The following is a 6,000-nucleotide window of genomic DNA, read 5'->3' as shown; positions in this document are numbered from 1 at the left end:
GGTGAATTTATTAACTAACAAAAGAGAGTACAATAGTGGGTAAATGTGGTAATATTACAGGGACAACAGTCAATATGACAACCAGGAGGTGATGAACAGGGTAGCCTATGTAAAGCTCGATTGAATTTTAGTTCATATTGTAGAGGGAGAGAATGACCGAAATTAGGTTGCAGATTTAGACATTTGGAAAAATACTCAGTTCTAAACATTCGGATAAAGACAATTAAAACGAGGCTAAACACTATGGAAAAAGGTTATAATGGTTATATAAAATGTAACAAAGCTTAATAACCTGTCCTCAGTATACTTGCTGGTTACTGGTTTTAACTCAAGAGACAATTTAGATGTAAGCATGGCAGACCAGAGGTCAGTGGTTACGTGGAGGCTCAGACCCTTATCTGGTGTCCAACAAGATGTCTACACTTATCCTATAGAACTTTGCTCTTATATGGATTGGAGCCTTAGTTTGCAGACTCAGACCCTTATATGGTATTTAGCAGATACCTAAACATGTCCTATATAAGCTGTGTTTGATGTACAGAGAGACAGAGTGGCCATCGGGCTGGGTCACTCTCCAAGCTGCTGCAGAGCTTGTAATTGATGCTGAACTCCTTGATGTAATAAACTTTTATGATCAAGAACAGTGTCAAGCGGATTTCTTCTCAACACATCATCGCAGCATTATTGTTCGGACACCACAACAGTAGACATTCCACTATAACTGAGAGGCTGGTGATACACACGAGCATATCAATGGATATTTTAGTAGGAAATTGTAACTTATATGAAACATTTAACTAAAGCATTAGTTAATACTGAACAGACAGTGATTACTAGGGAGTAATAGGGATGAATTAAGACAAAACAGAAAGAGGTTAGAGAACTTCTTCAAGATTACTTTCTTATGGGTCTGCTAGTCTTCAAACATCACTAAAAGGATAACAACGGGGTCATTACTTACTAAACTCAGAGGCAAACGCCGCTGCTCACTTAGCAAAGTTATTATTTAAACAGAACAAACAGTTCTAATGTTTCAACAACCTTTCTCCTCGCTATCACCTCTCTGAGGAGGCACTTTCAAGGGCCATCCTGCACCCTGGTCCAGGTTATGTCCCTAAGGTTCCGGCCAGACTGGCAGGGTCCACGGTGCTGCAGGCGTTTCATCCCCCACCTCATGTGATGGCGGAGGACGGGAGACTTCATCTGCTCTGCCCTGTCAGAGCACTGAGTATTTACACTCTGAGGTCTTCCCGGTAGAGGAAAGCAGACCAGTTACTGGTGTGTTTCGGGTCCCCAAGGTTGGGCTCCCCGCTTCTAAACACACCATCAGCAACTGGATCGTTCAGACTATTTCCCTGGCCTATCAGGTGCGCGGTTTGCCTTCACCTATGGCCGTAAGGGCGCACTCTACTCGAGGCATGGCAGCTTCTAGGGCCCTCCTCGCAGGGGCGTCACTCCAGGATTTGTGTGACGTGGCTGGCTGGGCCACCCCTCACACTTTTATCCGGTCTGGACCTTCCTTGTGCACCCGGCACCCGTGCGCTCTCCTCCTAATTGTGCCGTCAGGTTCTGCACACTGGGGGGTAGGCGGGGTTTCGGCGCGGCCTAAGTGGGTATCTCGTTCCCATAGTGTCGTCACCGACGCAGTTCGAGTTCCCTCGAAGGGGAACATCTCGGGTTACGTATGTAACCCTTGTTCCCCGAGAAGGGGAACGAGACACTGCGTCGGTCCGCCACACCTCACCCCGCCTGGAGTGCCTTGCTTCATAGAAAGGGCTAATGTGTCCTGTGTGCCGGCGTGCTTATATACCCCTCCAGTTACGCCGTCACACACTACCGTTCTAGTAACACCAATAGGATTGGAGTAGTTTCATTCATAGTTCAGCCCTGCCACGCCCAGAGGCGTTCCCATAGTGTCGTCACCGACGCAGTGTCTCGTTCCCCTTCTCGGGGAACAAGGGTTACATACATAACCCGAGACGTTTTCGTTACAGTTCTAGCGCTTTGCATTATGGGCCACAGTACGCAAGGTAAACTGGTCCGAGGCATACTGGAGATTTTTCCCGAATCAGTACGCCATCCGGGTATTTTTGGCATACTGCAGATTTGGCTTTTGTTTGCATACTGCATACTACATACTACATGTGGGCCAAATCAGTACGTACTACTAGTATAGTAGGCTGTTTCGAATACAGGTCGGACAGCCCAGGCATAAACTTTGTCAGCGAGTTGGTGAGGAACGTCATCTCACCACTGACTTTACGCAGTCATGCGTTTTCAGTTAGATTGAAGGTGGAGATGACGCTTCGTTTATTTGCCACAGGACAAACGCAGCAATGCAGATGAATTTGACCGTCACTTTACTCAAATTAGGGCTATGATGCTTGATAACTAACTTTTAAGCACAACTTTGAGCCAAGAATTTTTTTACTATTAAGTCAGTTCTTAGCAGTGTTCTCATGAGAAACTCTGAGAAGCTTGATAAATACGGGCCCAGGTCTAGACCGTACTCTGTTTAACATTATTTACAGAGACACAACAATTCCCAAATCCCCATCAATGTATGACTACTGCTTTTGAACGCAGATTACATTTCATTTACAGTCAACATGAGCAAGAGGAAAGGAGATTTTTGCTAAAAAGAGTAAATTGAAACATAAAACTTGAAATGATAAGAATTAGAGATGATAATGCAACCTGCATTTTATGATAGTGTCTTTGGTTCTGGTTCAGCATTGTGTTGGTCTGTGTGTGAGTCTAACTGACATGCCAGCCTTAAATAAGCAAGGATATTGTAAGCATTATAAGATTTTAATTCACAGAAGCACACGTCTGCGATGTACTGGATTTTATTATGACCTGGAAAAAAAGTCCCCGGTGTCATTGTGTAATTCGCACCCTGGGGAAACCCTACAATAATAAAAAAAAAAAAAACCCTCCTCAACCTACCTTTTATGAAATAAGTTTAAGAACTAATACTGATTGAATTGGCTTAAGAAATAATATTGACTAATAAATATTGATATGGCTGCTTGTCTACAGTATCATACTTGACATATTCATTTCAGAAATCAAATTTAATTTTTGTCAGACTGTTGAATAGTTTTCCTATTTAAAACACCACATTTGTTTTCACTGCTGGTGGGGAACATTTTTAGAAAAAAAGTCGCTGAGGGTCTGAAAAAGGTAGGCAGTAGACCAAACCACTGTGAGGGGGAGGACATAATCTTTGTTTTGTTGCTAGGGACAATTCAGTTGTCATTAGATATTGGTTTTCTGTCAAGAGTTGTATCACGCTCATTTATCGTTGACACTTTAGAAACATGTTGTGCCTTAAGGATGTTGCTGCTAATTTAAGGTCTGAGGGCATAATCCTTAATGAACGTTTATGAAGACATTTACTACAAAAATGTGTTTTGTGTCATGCAAGGATTATGCCCACTTTATAGAGTGCAGGAACGTACCATATTGTGGTATTACAATATCAAAGGTTTGTCAAGTTGTCCTCATAAAACACATAGTTATAAAATACATATGTTATTTAGTATTTAAACTATATAGTGTCAGCATGGTGGTACAGTGGTTAGCACTGTCGCTTCACACAAGAATGTCGTGGGGTCATCCCAGGTCTTTCCTGAGACTTTAATCTCTCAGTCTAGTTCAGTGAAGTGGACCTGTATAAGATGTGCCCTGCAAAGCTATTTTTGCTTTGTTTTTCTACTGTGCATGCCTTTGATGTCCCAATTACAGACAAAATGGGTTATTGAATGCTCCTGAAAATTTCAATTTGGAACCAGGTGTGGGAAGAGAATTTTTAAGATGCACTTTAAGTGTTGGTGAACTCGGTCACTAGGTGGCGCCAAAAAACCTAGTTTTCAGAGTTCTCACTCAGACACCCTTGATGCTCATTTATGCAGGTAAAGTTTTCCAAATGAAGTACCTAAATAAGTACCTCATAAATAAGGTCAATAGAAGGTGACATGGACCACTAGTTTTCTGTAATTTAAACCTGTCAGGGGTGACAGGTGAGTCACTGTTTTCTCTCCAAACAGTATGGACCTTATATTGAACTAAAATAACCACCTTTATCCATAGTTAGTGGATGGCAGTATAGGTCATCAGTCACCCCTAGCATCCTTATTGTTGTCACATAAAACATGACATTTAAACAGCATCAATTTATTACTACAGAAGAACAATATGTATCAATAGTTAAGCCATATTCAGAAACCTGTCTTTTATCTTCTCATATACAACCTTGTGTTGTATAAGGATAAATAAACTACCTTGTATCTTGTAACATTACTCTGGGACTTCTGATGCCAATTAAGCCCATCCAATCCTTTGGCTAGGACTACAGAAGGATGAAGTTGTCGTGGTAGAGGATCCTTCATTCTGGGTCCTCATGCTGTGTCTGAGTCTAGTAGTTAGTAGACAATCTCTGGGAGCTTTAGCCCATCAGTTCTGGCCCTCTAAACTGGGGATTTAAGGGGCTTACAGGGGGTTAAACCCCCAAGATTGGAGCCCTCAACCGCCTGTTTGAGAGATTACGCTATTCAGACTCCCATTTTCACCTCCCTGGCTTGGTGGGACAGCGGGAAGTGTCGAGGATGGCCATTGCAGGCCTCAGCTTGACATCTCTGGAGGGAGGAAGTGGTGGTAAATGAGTGTAGAGAAGCTTGATTAAGTAGAACATTATCATGCTGTGCAGCTGAATTCTAAGGAACATGTGGATAAGATTTTAGCAAAAAAAGTAACGGAACATCTTTCATTCAGGAATTCCTAAATATGTTGCACACAAACAAGGGGGTGTAGAAATTTACAGTCGTGCATGCATACATGAAACATGGAGTGGTCAAATGTCTGAACATTGCTGGTCAGAGAAAGAACCTTATGCTCCATTTCTTTGGAGAGGAGATGTGAGGAGTGGAAGTAAGCCGTGCTGCATCTTTAATGAGAGTCTGACATCTTCAGTTCCACCGTCTGACTATCTGTCCTGCCAGTGCCGCTTTCATCCTCACCGGCATAGCACTCCCGGGGAGGACAGAAAACAGAGAATGCCACTAAGCCTCACAGACACTTTCAAGAATCTTAATGCCACCCTACACCCGCCTAAGAAGCAGATGCCATTTACAGTAGCACCTTGTGTATGTGCTTTGTGAAGCAGAGTCCTTGTTCTATGCATAATGAATGTTTCCTCAGTGGCATTTAATTGATTGGTGTAATGTTTTTTATAGACTCTTCATTATAGACTCTTCATTATAGACTCTTCATTAGCCTGTTAGAGCAGTGGATCAATACAACATCATTACTTGCATGATTGAACCGAGTACCAGGCATCTGCTCCAGGGCGCATTTTGTATTTGTAAACAGTAATTATTGTCACAGTGTTCCACTACATACATGAACTGTCAAGGTCATGTTACTTTGCCAGTAACTTAAAAGACTGATTGACTGATTAAATGTTATTGGCTTGGTAGTACATCAATGTGGGAGATCTAACCACAAAATTGATCAGCCGTATTGTGACCAGCCCCAACTCAAAGTCAACTGTTGCCTAATACTACAGGCCTTAGAAGGTGCAAGGCTTGGTTCTAAGTTCTCGCATTACACATTTATATTCACAAGAGGCCATTGGCCCATTGCAGCCCATATAATCACACCACATGTACCATATTGAGTAGTATCTTCCCACAGTCTGTTTAATCAGCTTCAATAAGCACGCAAAATACAAAAATAATAATTGCATTGTCAAAATCCAGCTACAAATTAAATTGAATACAGTAAAACTTTTAATCCTGTACTCAGGCAGCATGGCTGGCTTTCCTCTCTGTATGCAAGTCTTTGTCTGTCTGTAAGCGTGTGTGAACTGAAAAGTTGCAGGCATTGTATCTTATTTCACCCTCCATTTCATCCCTGAGGGAGTGTCCTCCACTGTTCACAAAACAAAGTACTGTTGCGCACATAGGTGGAAGAATTTGTTTAACCCATTCACCCCTG

The sequence above is a fragment of the Micropterus salmoides genome, unplaced genomic scaffold (assembly GCF_014851395.1).
Source record: "Micropterus salmoides isolate LMB-PRFRI ecotype aquatic unplaced genomic scaffold, ASM1485139v1 Ms_hic_scaffold_14, whole genome shotgun sequence".
In the NCBI taxonomy this organism is placed as follows: Eukaryota; Metazoa; Chordata; class Actinopteri; order Centrarchiformes; family Centrarchidae; genus Micropterus; species Micropterus salmoides.
The sequence above is the reverse complement of the archived record's forward strand: the minus strand, read 5'-3'. Positions refer to the sequence as shown.